This window comes from Crinia signifera, chromosome 8 (assembly GCF_055691185.1).
Source record: "Crinia signifera chromosome 8, ASM5569118v1, whole genome shotgun sequence".
NCBI classification, from domain to species: domain Eukaryota; kingdom Metazoa; phylum Chordata; class Amphibia; order Anura; family Myobatrachidae; genus Crinia; species Crinia signifera.
The window spans coordinates 97779254-97798705 of record NC_139224.1 but is presented as its reverse complement, the minus strand read 5'-3'; the positions used below and the strand labels follow the sequence as shown (position 1 = coordinate 97798705).

Sequence of the window (19452 nt, the reverse complement as noted above, 5' to 3'; positions counted from 1 at the left end):
AGTGCTGTGGGGTCTTTTTTTAATTTTTTTTTTACACACACTGATTTTGTGGGTGTCCTGTGGCCACTGTGCGCCGATCAGTGACGTACATCACTGATCAGCTTTTTCGGCACAGGGTTGATCAATTTTTTTTTTTTTTTTTGATCAGATTCCTGTTGCCTTTGAGCGCTGTTCAGTGACAGACGTTACTGACCAACATCTGTGCTCAATTTTTGGCGCAGGACCTTTTTTTTTTTTTTTTTAACCCCTTCAATTTTTTATTTTTAACCCCTTCATTTTTTTTTTTTTATTGGTATAAAGTATTTTTTTTTTTCTGCACCACATACACACTACATACCCCCCGGATTGAAATAAAGTTTGTACCCCCCCCTACACTATACACGTGTTGAAACATTTCACTACCAGTAACACAAAAATAAAAATGGCATCCCAAATGTCCTCCCAAATGTCCTCCCAGTCATCCAGGAGAATGTATTCAGTGGAGGAGGCATATGCCATGCTTGCCTCTGACTCTGACACAGGCAGTGATGCAAGCGGGGAATTTGAAGGATTCGTCTTAAGCTCCTCTTCCTCCTCTGGTGATGAGGGACCCCCTCAAAGACGCCCCCGTAGATCAGCTGAGATTCCCCCCCCAATAATTGATCTAGTATGGACCCCACCACCAGACAATTTTGAGCCCCAGGTTCCTGAGTTTTTGGCCATGCCAGGAATCCAATTTGATTCCACAGGTCTCAGAGAAATTGACTTTTTCAAATTATTTTTCTCTGATGATTTTATAAATTTAATGGTGGACCAAACTAATTTATATGCCCAGCAGTTTATTGCTCAAAACCCCACGTCATCATTTGCTAGGTGGACCCCTGTAGATGCAGTAGAGATGATGACGTTTTGGGGTCTGGTGTTTCATATGGGCATAGTAAAAAAGCCAGAAATTAGGCAATATTGGAGTACAGATGTTCTGTACAGTACTCCATTTTACCGTATGGCCATGCCCCGGACTCGATTTGAGACAATTCTTAAATTTATACATTACACCGATAATGCACAGTGCCCACCCAGAGATGATCCCACCTTTGACCGGCTATTCAAAGTCAGGCCGGTCATTGATCATTTCAGTGCCAAATTTGAAGAGGTGTACATCCCTGAAAAATTTATTTGTATCGACGAGTCCCTTATACATTTTAAAGGAAGGGTTAAATTCCGCCAGTACCTTCCCAGTAAGAGGGCAAGGTATGGCATAAAAATGTATAAACTGTGTGAAAGCACCTCAGGGTACACCCACAGGTTTAGGGTTTATGAAGGGAAGGATTCAAGAATTCAACCGCCAGAATGCCCCCCCTCCCTCGTAGGTGTTAGTGGGAAAATTGTCTGGGATTTAGTGCACCCCTTCCTGGATAAAGGTTATCACCTCTATGTGGATAACTTTTACACTAGCATCCCCCTGTTTAAGGCCCTTGGTTCAAGAGGTACAGCAGCTTGCGGTACTGTGCGCAAGAACCAAAGAGGCCTCCCAAAAACGCACATTGCCCAAGTAATGAGAAGGGGTGAAAGCAGGGGAATATGCAACGAAAATATGTTGTTGGTCAAATATAAGGACAAGAGGGATGTCCTTATACTGACAACAATTCACGGAGACAGTACCACCTCCGTCCCTGTACGAGGTACCAGTACCCACACCTCCAAACCTAATTGTATCCTGGATTACAATAGGTACATGGGCGGAGTGGATCTTTCAGATCAGGTACTGAAGCCGTACAGTGCCCTGCGGAAAACAAAAATCTGGTACAAGAAGGTGGCCGTGTATATCATCCAGATGGCACTGTATAACGCTTACGTGCTATTCCGTTCTACCGGCCAGAGGGGGACATTTATGCACTTTCAAGAGGAAGTCATAAAGGGCCTAATATTTGGGAACCAGCAGGCAGAGGGCCCCAGTACTTCTAGTACTGGCCCCCGTATTGTACCAGGGCAGCATTTTCCTGATGAAATCCCCTCCACTGGAAAAAAGGGCAGGACACAAAAAAGGTGCAAAGTTTGCTATAAAAAGGGAATAAGAAAGCAAACTATTTTCCAGTGTGACACTTGCCCCGACAAACCCGGCCTATGTATAAAGGAGTGTTTTAAAATATACCACACATCTATGGAATATTAGGTTCATAATTTCACCGTGCTTCGGGGGTCTTGCTAATGCCACATAGCACCCACCATTCATTCCACCAGAATCTGAGCCGCAAAATCCAAAAATCACTCCTTCCGTTCTGAGTCCTGCCATGCACCCAACTGGTATTTTTTGGTCACATGTGAGGCATTGCCGTACTCGGGAGAAATTGGGGCACAGATTTTGGGGTGCTTTGTCTCCTTCATTCCTTGTGAAAATGAAAAATTTTGAGCCAGAACTGCATTTTTGTGTAAAAAAATGTAATTTTTCATGTTCACTGCCCAGTTTTATCAAAATTGGTGAAACCCCTGGGGGTTTGAAATGTACACTATACCCCTAGATGAATTCCCTGAGGGGTGTAGTTTGCAAAATGGGGTCACTTGTGGGGGGGTTCCACTGTATTGGTGCTTTGGGGGTCTTGCTAATGCGACATAGCACCCACCATCATTCCACCAGAATTTGTGCTGCAAAATCCAAATATCACTCCTTCCCTTCTGAGTCCTGCCACTTTTTGGTCACACATGAGGCATTGCCGTACTCGGGAGAAATTGGGGCACAGATTTTGGGGTGCTTTGTCTCCTTCATTCCTTCTGAAAATGAAAAATTTTGAGCCAGAACTGCATTTTTGTGTAAAAAAATGTAATTTTTCATTTTCACTGCCCACTTGTATCAAAATTGGTGAAACCCCTGGGGGTTTGAAATGTACACTATACCCCTAGATGAATTCCCTGAGGGGTGTAGTTTGCAAAATGGGGTGACTTGTGGGGGGGTTCCACTGTATTGGTGCAACATAGCACCCACCATTCATTCCACCAGAATCTGTGCTGCAAAATCCAAAAATCACTCCTTCCCTTCTGAGTCCTGCCATGCACCCAACTGGTATTTTTTGGTCACATGTGAGGCATTGCCGTACTCGGGAGAAATTGGGGCACAGATTTTGGGGTGCTTTTTCTCCTTCATACCTTCTGAAAATGAAAAATTTTGAGCCAGAACTGCATTTTTGTGTAAAAAATGTAATTTTTCATGTTCACTGCCCACTTGTATCAAAATTGGTGAAACCCCTGGGGGTTTGAAATGTACACTATACCCCTAGATGAATTCCCTGAGGGGTGTAGTTTGCAAAATGGGGTCACTTGTGGGGGGGTTCCACTGTATTGGTGCTTGGGGGGTCTTGCTAATGCGACATAGCACCCACCAAAATTCCACCAGAATCTGAGCTGCAAAATCCAAAAATCACTCCTTCCCTTCTGAGTCCTGCCATGCACCCAAATGGTATTTTTTGGTCACATGTGAGGCATTGCCGTACTCGGGAGAAATTGGGGCACAGATTTTGGGGTGCTTTGTCTCCTTCATACCTTCTGAAAATGAAAAATTTTGAGCCAGAACTGCATTTTTGTGTAAAAAAATGTAATTTTTCATTTTCACTGCCCACTTGTATCAAAATTGGTGAAACCCCTGGGGGTTTGAAATGTACACTATACCCCTAGATGAATTCCCTGAGGGGTGTACTTTGCAAAATGGGGTGACTTGTGGGGGGGTTCCACTGTATTGGTGCAACATAGCACCCACCATTCATTCCACCAAAATCTGTGCTGCAAAATCCAAAAATCACTCCTTCCGTTCTGAGTCCTGCCATGCACCCAACTGGTATTTTTTGGTCACATGTGAGGCATTTCCGTACTCGGGAGAAATTGGGGCACAGATTTTGGGGTGCTTTTTCTCCTTCATACCTTCTGAAAATGAAAAATTTTGAGCCAGAACTGCATTTTTGTGTAAAAAAATGTAATTTTTCATTTTCACTGCCCACTTGTATCAAAATTGGTGAAACCCCTGGGGGTTTGAAATGTACACTATACCCCTAGATGAATTCCCTGAGGGGTGTAGTTTTCAAAATGGGGTGACTTGTGGGGGGGTTCCACTGTATTGGTGCTTGGGGGGTCTTGCTAATGCGACATAGCACCCACCAAAATTCCACCAGAATCTGAGCTGCAAAATCCAAAAATCACTCCTTCCGTTCTGAGTCCTGCCATGCACCCAACTGGTATTTTTTGGTCACATGTGAGGCATTGCCGTACTCGGGAGAAATTGGGGCACAGATTTTGGGGTGCTTTTTCTCCTTCATACCTTCTGAAAATGAAAAATTTCGAGCCAGAACTGCATTTTTGTGTAAAAAATGTAATTTTTCATTTTCACTGCCCACTTGTATCAAAATTGGTGAAACCCCTGGGGGTTTGAAATGTACACTATACCCCTAGATGAATTCCCTGAGGGGTGTAGTTTTCAAAATGGGGTGACTTGTGGGGGGGTTCCACTGTATTGGTGCTTGGGGGGTCTTGCTAATGTGACATAGCACCCACCAAAATTCCACCAGAATCTGAGCCGCAAAATCCAAAAATCACTCCTTCCGTTCTGAGTCCTGCCATGCACCCAACTGGTATTTTTTGGTCACATGTGAGGCATTTCCGTACTCGGGAGAAATTGGGGCACATATTTTGGGGTGCTTTTTCTCCTTCATACCTTCTGAAAATGAAAAATTTTGAGCCAGAACTGCATTTTTGTGTAAAAAAATGTAATTTTTCATTTTCACTGCCCACTTGTATCAAAATTGGTGAAACCCCTGGGGGTTTGAAATGTACACTATACCCCTAGATGAATTCCCTGAGGGGTGTACTTTGCAAAATGGGGTGACTTGTGGGGGGGTTCCACTGTATTGGTGCAACATAGCACCCACCATTCATTCCACCAGAATCTGTGCTGCAAAATCCAAAAATCACTCCTTCCCTTCTGAGTCCTGCCATGCACCCAACTGGTATTTTTTGGTCACATGTGAGGCATTGCCGTACTCGGGAGAAATTGGGGCACAGATTTTGGGGTGCTTTTTCTCCTTCATACCTTCTGAAAATGAAAAATTTTGAGCCAGAACTGCATTTTTGTGTAAAAAAATGTAATTTTTCATTTTCACTGCCCACTTGTATCAAAATTGGTGAAACCCCTGGGGGTTTGAAATGTACACTATACCCCTAGATGAATTCCCTGAGGGGTGTAGTTTTCAAAATGGGGTGACTTGTGGGGGGGTTCCACTGTATTGGTGCTTTGGGGGTCTTGCTAATGCGACATAGCACCCACCAAAATTCCACCAGAATCTGAGCTGCAAAATCCAAAAATCACTCCTTCCCTTCTGAGTCCTGCCATGCACCCAACTGGTATTTTTTGGTCACATGTGAGGCATTGCCGTACTCGGGAGAAATTGGGGCACATATTTTGGGGTGCTTTGTCTCCTTCATACCTTCTGAAAATGACAAATTTGGAGCCAGAACTGTATTTTTGTGTAAAAAAAATAATTTTTCATTTTCACTGCCCAGTTGTACCACAATTGGTGAAACCCCTGGGGGTTTGAAATGTACACTATACCCCTAGATGAATTCCCTGAGGGGTGTAGTTTGCAAAATGGGGTCACTTGTGGGGGGGTTCCTAACTTTTAGCATCTTATGGTGCCTAGAAACCTACATGGTGCCTAAAAAATAATCTCATAAAAAGGAGGCTCCAAAATCAAGTAGGTGCTCCTTCTATTATGAAGCCTGTGGTTTGGTCACCGTGCACACTAGGGCCACATATAGGATATTTATGAAAACAAAAGAATTGGGGGAATCAATTTTCAGTCACATTTCTCTAGTAAAATGTACTGTGTTCCTTAGAAAAATGTATTAAAATTGCAAATCTGCAAAAAAAAAGAAATTTTGAAATTTCACCTACACTTTGTTTTAATTCCTGTGAAACACCTAAAGGGTTAACAAACTTCCAAAATGCTGTTTTGAATACTGTGAGGGGTGCAGTTTTTGAAATGGCATCATTTATGGGGGTGTCTCACATACAAGTCCCTCAAAGTCACATCAGAACTGAACTGGTCCCTAAAAAAATCAGTGTTTGAAATTTTCTTGAAAATTTGAGAATTTGCTATTCATATTTGAAGCCTCCTAGTGTCCCAAAAAATTAAAAGGAAGTTGAAATAATGATGTCAACATAAAGTAGACATATGGTCTATGTTAGTTATTCACTATTTTGAGTGGTAAGATTATTTGTCTCACAAGCAGAAAATTTAACATTTTGCAAATCGCTAAATTTTCCATTTTTTCACGATATTTTTCACAAAAAAACACAGACTGTATCGACCCAAATTTACCACTAATTTGAAGTACAATGTGTCACGAAAAAACAATCTCAAAATCACTGGGATAAGTAAAAGCAAAAAAAAGTTATCCCCACTTAAGTGAGACATGTCAGATTTGAAAAAAAGGGCTCTGTCAGGAACGCAAAAACTGGCTCTGTCAGGAAGGGGTTAATCACCGGGGCGATAGCGACTAGCGGGGCCACGCATCTATATAAACCTACACATGAAGCGATGTAGGGGTATTTTCTAAGCAAAGTGAAATAAATAAATCTAGCCAGATCACTTAGCAAGAGACTGCACATAGCCTGTGTTTTGTGTAGCGGGCGATAGCGATCAGCGTTAACTTGCTTAACTTAAATCTCCCATGCTTAATCGCTGGTGCACATCGCAGGCACTTTCAAAGCGACCTAGATGAGCAGAAGCTCAAAGGGAATCTCTCATGCTGGATCTGCCACGATGAGTCTCTGGCACAGATCTTTACAGAGGGCTAAAGGTTCCCCATCCATGCCATAGATGCTGTATCAGATTGAGATCTGGGAAATTTGGAGGCCAAGCAACACCTTAACCTTTTGGTCATGTTCTTCAAACCATTCCGGAACAAGTTTTGCAGTGTGCCAGGGCATATTTCCTGCTGAAAGAGGAGCCGGTCATCAGGGAATACAGTAGCTATGGAGGGATGCACTTTACAGCTCTACAACAAGTTTTAATTACATGGCATGTGTTATAGGGGACACATGCAGATGACCAGAATCAGGATAAAAATACAGATGGCAGAAAGTAAGTATACTTATCCCCCTACCCCCTAAATCTCCCTTCCCACAGCCTGACCCTAACTCTCCCTCTCCGCAGCATAACCCTAAGCCCCACACACCTCAGCCTTAACCTTAACCCTCTACCCAGCATAACCTCTCTTCTTGGTGCTTAAACCTAAGCCCCTCCCCAAAGTTCCATTCTAACCTTCCCATCTCCACAGCCTAAGCCTAAACCCTAGCCCACCTCCCCCCCCCCCCCCCCCACTAGTGCCTAAACCTAACCCAATCCCCAGCCACCTGCTCCCCACATACTAACCTTTCAGGGTGGCGGCTGACAGTATTCCAATGTCAGCATCCTGACCCATCAGAAATCCATCTCCGGTCTTCTGAAGGCAGCCAGGATCCCAGAGTTGGTATATTGAAGGCCAGCATTCAAACCTCTGGAATGTTATCTGCATCCCATGTTAAAGTGATGAATGCCAGGACCAAAAGGTTCCTGTGGAAGCATTGCCCAGAGCAAAAAACTGGCTCTGCCGGCTTGCCTTCTTCCCATGGTGCATCCAGATAAACAGCACAAGTGCATCCGGCCCTCTGTCACAGGTATACCACAGGCCCCAGTCTAGATTGACCTATCAGCATTGCTGTCTTTAGCCGCCACAGTTGTTCATATATACAGTCTCAAAATCTGGCCTGCTTCCTTGGATTGCATAAATTATTTATAATGCATCCATAATTTATGCAATCCAGTGTTTAAAAGGAGATACTTTTAGGGCAAGGTGTATTCAAACTGAAATCTAAAATCTAAGCCACAGGATGTAAAATAAAATGTGACCTTCTTTCGCTGTTCCATGGTTGAGTTGATGTTCAGATACCTACGGTGCTTTCTATGGTGGACAGAGGTAATCATGGGAACTTTGCCTGCTCTCTGGTTACTACATAGCGTGATGTTATGCGCTGTGTGTTCTGATACCTTTTTTACCATGGGGAAAAGCAAAATCTTTCTCTAATTGGCAAAACCATGTTGCCCTGCAGGTGGGACAGATGTAACGTACAAAGAGACATATGGGGCATACACACGGCTGCTGGAATCGAACAGGAGGGAGGACGTTGTGTGGGGGAGGGAGGACGTTGTGTGGGGGAGGGAGGGGGGATGCCGCATTGAGCAGCATTGAACTGCCTTCGATCTTCCAGGCAAGTCTATTTCTGCTTTCAATCCCAGTGCCAAGGGGCAAAATCAAATAAAAAATGGGTACTTGTTTCCTAGCACGGCGACAGCGATGGAAATTGTATCCATCGGGTCCCAAAAAATCGTGTCGATCGCATGCAACCAAATCGCATGCGATGCGATCAACGCGATTTTTACATTGGAACCAATGTAAAATGCCCCCCAGACCTCAATTTTCATTGTTTCCCCACCCTGATGGGTCAAATGTCCCCCATTGTTAACGTCACCCCACGATGAACGCCAACCCGAAGCGTGGCGAGTGCAACGAGCCCGCGAGGGGCGGCGGTACGCATCCTCCGACCTTTTCATACCCCCACTATCCACGTCGGCGTGGAGTTGATTTTATATAGTGTGGCGAGCGCAGCGAGCCCGAAGCGTGGCAAACGCACCGCGTGGGGATGCGCATTACTTCACAGGTATTACGCGTGCGCTCGCCACGCTTCGGGCTCGGTGGCTCGCTGCGCTCGCCACACTATATGAATTCAACTCCACGCCAACGTGGATAGTGGGGGTATGGAAAGGTCGGAGGACGAGTAACGCTGCGCTCGCCACGCTTCTGGATGGCGTTCATCGTGGGGTGGCGTTAACAATGGGGGGGGCCTTTGTCATGTAAATTACCCATCAGGGTGGGTATACAATGAAAAATTGGGTCCATTGGCCCATTTAACATTGTTCCCTATGTAAAATCGGGTCCATCGCATCGGTTGCCTTGTATGCCATTATAATGGCATACAATGGACCCGATTTTACATAGGAATTTAACATTGAATACAATGCATTCAATGTTAAATCGCGTTGGTCGCATCGCATGCCTAAACTCAAGGCATGCGATGGGACGCGATTTTTTAATTGTCGGGGAAAAGGCTAAAAATAGCCCTAAAATCGCGGCGTGCGCCGTGCTAGGAAACAAGTACCAAAAAATGTGTCCCAATCGAATCGTGTATACACCCCATTAGATGTGAGCAAGTTATTTTGTTCCTGTGCAGGGTAGATACTGGCTGCTTTATTTTTACACTACAATTTAGATTTCAGTTTTAACTATAAATGTGCGGGTTCGGTTTTACTCGGTTCTCAAATTTAGATTGTATTGGCTATCGGCTGTCACATGATTTGGATTATGGATACATTATGGATAATGTATGCAATCCAAGGAAGCAGTCCAGAGACTGTATATGTGAGCAGCTGTAGCAGCCAAAGCCAGCAACGCTAAAACGTGAGAAGCCAAACCAGGCTGGAGCCTGTGGTATACAGCACCTGTGACAGAGGGTTCAGTATGATTTGCCAGCAGTGGGGGATCCCAGGAATGTCTGCAAGGGGAAGAGAGCACAACAAGGCCTTGCGGACCCCCACAAGGGAGAATGGACCCTGTGAGCTGTGATTCCAGCTGGCAGTAATGTCAGAAGTAGAGATTTTGGCACCCTGACCGCCTGGATCCTACCTACATCCCGTGAAAGTCAAATGCTAGTCACGTGCGAAGATGTGATTTAGTGCCCTGCATGGGAGGTAGAGGTTTGTTATTTTCTGTTCACTTGTGTTTAATCCTGTCAATTAAGCTTCATTATTACTATCTCCCATGCTTTTTGCAGTATACATGCTTCCACTTGGTGACATAATCAGACGTCATGGCCTGGTCTACCACTGCTATGCAGATGATACCCAACTGTACCTGTCCTTTGCTCCAGGCACCGATAACACAAGCACAACCTTAAATGGCTGCCCAGCTGAGCTCCAGGAGTGGATGAGTGCCAGTTGGCTGAGACTGAACCCAGATAAAACAGAAGTCCTGATGATAAGTCACAGGACAAGATGGCAGCATAGCCAACTGACAGGTCTTAAGCTGGGGGACACAGCACTAAAAAACTTTGATCATGTGCAGAATCTTGGTGTTGTCCTGGATAGTGGCCTGACACTTAAACATCAGGTGTCAGCCACAATCAAATCCTCATTCTTTCATCTGAGAAACATAGCCAGAATCAAGCATTTAATTCCCTCAGAAGACCTGCCTAAAAGTCATACATGCATTTATATCATCATGACTAGACTACTGCAATGCTCCCTACCTGGGTCTCCCAGCAAAAGAATTGCACCGCTAGCAGCTGGTACAAAATGCAGCCGCCAGACTATTAACTAACCAGCCCCGCTCCTGCCACATAACTCCCATTCTCTACTCCCTTCACTGGCTACCTGTAAAATGGCGAATCGTTTTCAAGATTGGCTTACTCACTTTCAAGGCCCTACATGACCAGGGCCCAAGGTACCTGCAGCAGCTTCTGATTCCTTACTGTCCTACTCGATTACTACGATCCACTGAAGAAAGACTACTAAAAGTACCCAGAATCTCCCTGAATTCATCTGGGGGAATTCATAATTTCAACTTTGCTGCTCCAACTCTGTGGAACTTTCTTCCTCGCACAGTGCGAGAAGCCCCCACTGTAGAATCCTTTAAAAATAGACTAAAGACATACTTATTTACTCAAGCATTTCACTGACATCCACTGTTAAGCTTGTTTTGTATTTCGAGCTGTAAAGACAATGGTGAAGCACTTTGAGTTCTATTGGGAGAAAAGCGCTATATAAATATCATTATTATTGGTACTTGTGTATTATCACGGCGCCCCCCGATATTAAGTCGCACGATTTTTAATCGCATCGCATGCCATACACCCGATGCACAGCGATGCGATTAAAGCCCCCTATACGATTTTAAATTGTATAAGCACCCTAATGGGTGCTTATAAGCACCCTAATGGGTGCTTATAAATTTAAATGCACCCCCACACCACCCCCAGTATGAACGCCAACCCGAAGCGTGGCGAGCGCAGCGGTACGCGTCCTCCGACCTTTTCATACTCCCACTATCCACGTCGGCGTGGAGTTGATTTTATATAGTGTGGCGAGTGCGAGGGTACGCGTATTACTTTACATGTATTCCGCGTAGTGGGGGTGGCGTGGGGGTGCATTTAACATTGTAAGCCCCCATTAGGGTGCTTATACAATTTACAATCGCATCGCATTGTATGGCATTGTATGCCATATACAATGCTATACAATTTTAACATTGTATGACATCGGGGGAAATCTCGTTGCATCGCATGCCTTATGGTCTGCAATGTGATGGGCGCCGTGATAGTACACAAGTACCTTTTTATTATTTCATTTATTCACTGGTTAATCTAGCTGTGTATCCTGACTTAGCACTTATGCTGTGTACACACGGTGAGATTTGACATTAGATTTTGACTATAGTCAAAATGGCATGCAGATCGCACAGATTTTTTACCTTGAGATCCTGATGCGCGCTCCCGTGACAGTACAAATCGAAACCCTGATAGACAGGGCAGCAATGACTATATTATTATTTATTATTATTAACAGTTTCTTATACAGCTCAGACAGATTCCGCAGCGCTTTACAGATATTTTGAACATTCACATCAATCCCTGCCCCAGTGCAAATCTAATGCAGATTGTATGAATTGTATGTAACTAGTACAGAGATAGCAAAGATTGCATAGCACTCGAATCTTAAGTCGAATAGCAAGGGAATCTCACCGTGTGTACACACCATTAGACACTACACCAATACCCCAGATCATCACAATATAATATGATAGATGGATATATAGACAAATAGCTAATATGGGGATACGTGCACTCGCACCATCAGATTGTAAATTGCTAGGGTACACTCCAAGTAAAACTCAAATGTTTAACATTTGTTTGTACATAGTTACATAGTAGTTAAGGATTAAAAAAGACTTGCGGCCATCTAGTTCAACCTTGTTTTATTAGCTTAATCCTTGTTTTTATGTAGTTAATACTGATACTTTATTTTTAAAGACAGATTGTTTTTCTTAGTTGTACCCCTGGATGTTTTAATCAATAAATGTTTGTCCCAAACATACCCAAGGTAGTCACACTTTAGGCAGGCACAGATATTGTCACAACACTAGCAAAATCGGTACTTATGTAGTATCTGGGCTGCCGATTTTTTGATTGTATGCCTTAAGTTAAGGCATACAATCAGATGCGATGCGATGCGACCATCGGATGCGATGACCCGATTTTTCCATAGGAATCAATGTTAAAATGGACTGAGTCCATTTTAACATGGAATTCAATGGGAAAAAGGGGTCCTTTTCATACCCCTACTATCCAAGTGGGCATGGAGTTGGATATAAACCTGTGGCGAGCGTAGCGAGCCACCGAGCCCGAAGCGTGGCGAGCGAAGCGAGCCCCGCGAGGGGCCGGTATTCTGTGTCCCCTCGCGGGGCTCGCTACGCTTCGGGCTCGGTGGCTCGCTGCGCTCGCCACAGGTTTATATCCAACTCCATGCCCACTTGGATAGTAGGGGTATGAAAAGGACCCCTTTTTCCCATTGAATTCCATGTTAAAATGGACTCAGTCCATTTTAACATTGATTCCTATGGAAAAATCGGGTCATCGCATCGCATCGCATCGCATCGATGGTCGCATGCGATGCGATGCGATGTGCCCGATTCGACCCGATTTAGAAATCGGCAGCCCAGATACTACATAAGTACCGCAAAATCTCCTGCATGATCTTAAGACTCCTATCTAATCTTACCAGTGTTGTTACAATATCTTTGCCTGCTTAAAGTGTGACCACCTTGAAAAAGGACAAAACGTAATTGGATAGTGTACCACTTGGGATGTAAAAAAGTGCTTTCTTTTTTCCCCCCTAAAGGGGTACCCGATAAAACTTCAGAAAGTCAGAGTAAAATATATATTCATTTTTTTTACAGTGTTATAAAAAAGGTAGCAAATGAACAACGTGAAACATGCTACTGAAGTTTTTATGTAGGCAGCTGTAAAACACACAAAAGCAATGGGTGTATTTATAAGCTAATTAAACAGATAATGGAAGAGAGAAATCAAAGACAAAAAAATTCTTATGACTTACTGAACTGCTATGTGTGTGTTATAAATAGTGCAATTTATTAAGAAAAATACCACACCAAAAGAGCCTCTGAATATGTTCTGTACCTATAAAAACAGATCACTAAAAAGCCTTGGGTTACTTGTGGTAGTAGTCTGGCCTGCCCACCAATGAGTACAGATCTAATATTGAGCAGAAATGAGAACCTCCATGTACTGTACTCCTGGTAATTGGTTACCTGGGTAAGTTCTAGGTGCATGCTGCAACTTGTAGTGCCACAAAAGCAGCTCATGACTGTTACATGTTGGTACTTGTAGAACTGTAAGTGCCAGGATGTACATTAATATACAGTTGTGCTCATAAATTTACATACCCTAACAGAATTTGTGCTTTTCTGGCCATTTATCAGAGAATATGAATACAAACTATTATTTCACTCATGGTTAGTGGTTGGGTGAAGCCATTTATTGTCAAACAACTGTGTTTACTATTTTTAAATCATAATGACATCAGAAAATACCCAAAATGACCCTGATCAAAAGTTTACATGCCCTGGAGATTTTGGCTTCATTACATGCAGACAAGTTGACACAAACGGGTTTGAATGGCTAATAAAAGGTAGCCATCCTCACCTGTCATCTGTTTGCTTGTAATCAGTGTGTCTGTATAAAAGGTCAGTGAGTTTCTGGTCTCCTGAAAGACCCTTGCATCTTTCATCCAGCACTGCACTGACATGTCTGGATTCTGAGTCATAGAGAAAGCAAAAGAATAGTCAAAAGTTCTGTGAGAAAAGGTAACTGAACTGTATAAAACAGGAAAAAGGATATAAAAAGATATCCAAGCAATTGAGAATGCCAATCAGCAGTGTTCAAACTCTAATTAAGAAGTGGAAAATTAGGGATTCTGAGGAAACCAAATCACGGTCAGGTAGACCAACAAAAATTTCAGCCACAACTGCCAGGAAAATTGTTCAGGATGCAAAGAAAAATCCCAAAATAACTTCAGCTGAAATACAGGACTCTCTGAAAAAAAGTGGTGCAGTTGTTTAAAGATGAACTATAAGGAAGCATTTGAAGAAAAATGGGTGGCATGGTCGAGTCGCCAGAAGAAAGCCATTACTACGCAAATGCCACAAAGCATCCAGCTTAAAATACTCCAAACATCACAAAACTTCTGGAACATAGGGCCTTATTCTAGTTCACTCTTAGAGGCAAATTCCTTCTCAGATGGACAAAACCATGTGCACTGCAGGGGGCAGATGTAACAGGTACAGATAGAATTAGATTTGTGTGAGTTATTTTGTTTCTGTGCCGGGTAAATCCTGGCTGCATTATTTTTACAATACAATTCAGATTTCATTTTCAACACACCCCACCCAAATGTAACTCTCTCTGCCCCACCTGCAATGCACATGCTTTTGCCCATTTTGAGAACAAATTTGTACTGTAATCAGATCTGAATAAGGGCCAAAGTCATTTGGAGTGATGAGACCAAAATTTTACATTTTGGCCACAACCATAAACGTTACATTTTGAAGAGGAGTCAACAAGACCTATGATGAAAGGTGCACCATTCCTACTGTGAAACACGGAGGTGGATCGCTGATGTTTTGGAGATGTGTGAGCTACAAAGGCACGGGAAACTTGGTCAAAATTGAGGACAAGATGAATGCAGCATGTTATCAGAAAATACTGGAGGAAAATTTGTACTCATCAGCACAGAAGCTGCGCATGGGACGTACTTGGACAGTGATCCAAAACAAAAGACCAAGTCAACCTGTCATTGGCTACAGCATAATAAAGTGAGGGTTCTGGAGTAGCCATCTCCTGACCTCAATATCATCCTAGATTTTAGAAAGATTTGTCAAGCCCTGCTCTAACCCCACTCCGCAGTGTCAGCACTGCGGAGGGAATCCCCAGCAAAGGCTGATGATTCCCTGCAGAAGTCTATGGGTTCTTACCGCAGTACTGTGTGAGGGATCAGCCACGAATACCTCCCAGCATGCCGTGGCTGCATCACAAGGGACAGCTCTTATCACAATAGCTGTCCCTTGCATTAATAATCACATGTATTAGAGCATATGCTATTATTAACAATGCGGTACCTGGCGAAGGGCGGGGGGGATGGGGGGGTGTTAGAGGGCTGCAGATGTTAGAACATCCCACCCTAAATGTCATACTTTGTACTAACTGTTTCCTGTATTTATCATTAGAAACTTTAATAAACAAGAATTTGCAAAAAAAGAAATGAATAATGCTTAAATTGTGTATCCACCCCAGGTGTCCAGCTATTACAGATTTCACTTTGTGGAATTTTCCACCTGGCATTTAAAATACAGGTTGAGTATCCCTTATCCAAAATGCTCGGGACCAGAAGAATTTTGAATAATTGAATATTCAGTATTTCAGAATATTTTTATTTCAATGAGGTATCTTGCATTTATGTTGCACAAACACATCAAACACATGAAATACACACAAATATATTTTATTTCTGCGTAAAACAAGGTTTCGAAACATGAAAGTTTGTGTGCGATCTCAGATCCTGAATGTGAATGCTAAGCAATCATTTTCTTGCACATATTTAGTACAGGTTGAGTATCCCTTATCCAAAATGCTCGGGACCAGGAGAATTTTGGATAACGGATTATTCCGTATTTCGGAATATTTTAATATTTCAATGATGTATCTTGAGGTATCTTGCATTTATGTTGTACATATACATCAAACACTTGAAATAAACACAAATATATTTTATTTGTGCATAAAACAAGGTTTCAAAACATGAAACAAAGTTTGTGTACAATCTCAGGCACTGAATTTAAATGCCAAGCAATCATTGTCTTGCACATATATAGTGCCAGTTACATATCATTCCCTCAGTAGTGCTGTCACAGATGTCCCCAGTAAGTTTTTAGCACAAAAAATGTTTTTGTTTACTTTCTGGAATGTATGGTTTTTAGAATAATTTGGATAACGGATATTCGGATACGGGATACTCAACCTGTACCAGTTACATATCATGTCCTCAGCAGTGCGGATACAGATGTCCCCAGTAGTGCCAGTTACATATGTCCTCAGCAGTGCTGATACAGATGTCCCCGATAGTGCCAGTAACATATCATGTCTCCAGTAGTGCTTCTACCAAGAGTTTTTTTATTTTTCACTTTCTGGAATGGGTGTGGTATAGGGTTCCGACAGTCGGGATCCCGACTGGCCGGACTCAGACAGCATGGTGAGCGCAACAAAGCCCCTTGCTGGCTCGCTGCGCTCGCCACGCTCTGCTCGCCCCCTATTCTATTCTCCCTCTATGGGGGTCGTGGACCCCCACAAGGGAAATAGCGTCGGGCACCTGTCTGTCTGCGTTTTGACAGTCTGGATCCCGATGTCGGGTAAATGACTGTCGGGATCCCGACTATCAGGACCGTGTCCGGCACCCTCTGGAATACATCGTTTTCGGAATAATATGGATAAGGGATACTCAACCTGTACCAGATTCCCATCTAATGAAGAAGGCTGTCATGCCCCTCTGTTTTCCTTTTGCTCAGAGACTTCATAACTAAAATGCTGAGAACTCCAGTCTGTAATAAGATCTAGTAGTTCTTGCATAGTTAGGAGCAGGGCTGCCTGTCAGTACTTGGCATATATTTACATATATACAGCCCAGTATTATTGTCAGAACATTATTTCAGGGACATTGCAAAATGCAGTTTTATTTAAGAGTTACCAGTTTAGTCAAGACTACATTAATAATGACACTTAGGAAACATAAAAGCAAAGATGAGATACTAAATACATCCTCAGTTGCTGGAGGTGTTAATAGACGTTCTATAAGTCCTGAACACAGGACCCCATTACACAAACATGAATTATGACACAGAGTAACAGAAGTGCCAAGCCAGCTACTATGGAAAGTTGGTTTTCCATTCTATTTTCTCTGCCAGTGGAAAATTTGAAGAAAAAAAAAAGTAACATTCCCCCCTTTGCAGCTAAAGTGGTGTAACTGATATTGTACAGTTTGCACTTAGGCTAAAGAGGGAGTGTGGAAGATGTGCTGACGAAATTGAAGGCTTTGGGGCATATTGAATTACAACAAAAGAAAACTGTTTTTTCAATTATTTGTTTTTTGGACTATCCAATTTGGTTGCCCAAAAAGAAAAGAAAAAACATTTGCCCGAAAATGCACAGGTTCAGTGAAAAAAGTGATTTTTTTTTTCTAAAAAAAATACCCCTTTTAGGTGTAAACGGGGCTTTTTTCAGGGATTTCAATTTGCCTGCCTAAAGCAGGTGAAACTAAATCACCCAATAATCCGCAGCTCACGCCAGTTTATCTGGGCTAATTTAAAAGCTCAGAGCAACATAATTAACAGCAATAAATGATCATGGCTAAATGAATACCCAATATGTTAGGTGTACACATACTGACATTTCAATTGTTTTCAGATATAGGTTTTCTGTACACTAAGGATACCTGCATTGATATTCATGGTGGCAATAACATTTAGAGTATGCCTCTAGCCACAGAGAGAAGTACAACTATGCATACAGGTGAATGTTCATATTTAAGGCAGGATTCAGAGGTGGACAATGGGGCAGCTGATATTGCTAGTTTATGCCAATGTCGCAGCGGACGAGCATCCTACTGAGACACGCACTGGCTATTCCTCTAATCTGCTTCAATGCTTTGAAGGTAACATCATCAAGTGAACATTGACAACACAAATAGTACTATAGTTGCTCAGTTTTTCCAGCTGATGCAATTCCGAGTGATGTTTAGTCACGATGTTCAAATGCACACATTACTCAGAATTATGGTGGATCACATCATTCGTTTTTATCATTAATGCAAGACTAAAACACAGATTTTGTAATGTACTGCCATTCAGGAGGCACATGGCAAACATTCATCGTATATGAATCAGCCCTTATAAACAGGATAAATGGATGTTTTTTTATATATTCTGTATATTCAGACTGCAAATTATTATTATCACTGAGGTATGAGGCACGCAGTCAAGAGTACATGTGACCGATACCTCACTATGGGCCAGATTCTCTAAGCTTCAAAAGTGATAAAATAGAGAGTGATAAACAGCCAGCCAATCAGCTCCTACCTGCCATGTCACAGACTGTGTTTGAAAAATGTCAGGTAGGAGCTGATTGGCTGGCTGCTTATCACTCTCTATTTTATCACTTTTGAAGCTTAGAGAATCTGGCCCCCAAGAACTTTTGCAAACAACTTCCTAGACATAACAATAAGAATTTCTTATGGGGTGCACACATAGGTGATTTTAGCTGCAATTTTGATTATATACTCAAAATGGGATAGAACTAGGATAGCAAGTTAGCCAAAATCGCACAGTGTTTAGGATGCTTGCGATATCGATGCACGGCCCACTGTGTTGGCATCACCAGAGAGAATAGACTGTGAAGTCAAGTCTATTATTACTATGTCATCTGTAGAATGTATTTGGCCTAGAGCCAAAAAGCAAGATAGTAAAAAAACTCAAGTGCCATTACGGGTTGTATAAAAGGTGACATTTTGGCAGGAGATTTTAACTAGATAGCAAAAATCTCCCAGTTTTTCTCCTGCTGTCAGTATTTCCTAGCATAGATAGACTGTGCAGGCAAGGCAATCAATGACTTGATCATAGAGTATCATCAGTTAGTCAAAATTGGCCATTAGCCAGTATCTCACTGTGTGTACTGGGCTTAAGTCTCTCCTTAGCATCATGCTAGCTGTAATTACAGGAACAAGGGGGATCTGGCCTTAAATATATATATCAACTATGCGGGATGCTATTACCCGTTTGTAAACCCTTGCTTTAAGTCTGCTTGGTATCTTATATCTAGGAGTTCCCATTTTGCCCACTCCCTAAACAACAAACACATATTTTCTGTTTACTTCTGTATTTGAAGGTTAGATTGGGACACATGACAAATTCCGTGAAATACCTGTATTGTTCAAGCTTAGTTACCACGTCTTTCTCTTCAAGTTCAATTAATAGCTTTAATAGAAAAAAAGGCAGAAAAATAAATTAAGATCAAAACAGAAAAAGTGAATTTAAATCAAAACAGAAAAAGTGAATTCAAATCAAAACAGAAAAAGTGAATTCAAATCAAAACAGAAAAAGTGAATTCAAATCAAAATACGTATTCACGTTGCTTATGTCGGTGTTCCGCTATGATGGATGTCTCTGGCCAACTTGTTTTAGTGTCCTAACCTAACCAATCACTTCAGAATTGGGTGC

The 19452-nt window shown here is 42.5% G+C and overlaps 1 protein-coding gene across 5 annotated transcripts in view; it reads right to left on the bottom strand.

Moving 5' to 3' along the window:
* GPSM2 (G protein signaling modulator 2) overlaps positions 1-19452 on the bottom strand; it is a 64346-nt gene that overhangs the window by 30298 nt on the left and 14596 nt on the right. For 3 of the 5 annotated variants that reach the window (XM_083156844.1, XM_083156845.1, XM_083156847.1), the window contains exon 2: positions 19157-19209. The exons of the other annotated variants lie outside the window; for them this stretch is intronic. The gene's annotated coding sequence lies outside the window, so the exon portion shown is untranslated. The remainder of the gene's footprint in view (positions 1-19156; positions 19210-19452) is intronic. 5 annotated transcript variants of the gene reach the window in all.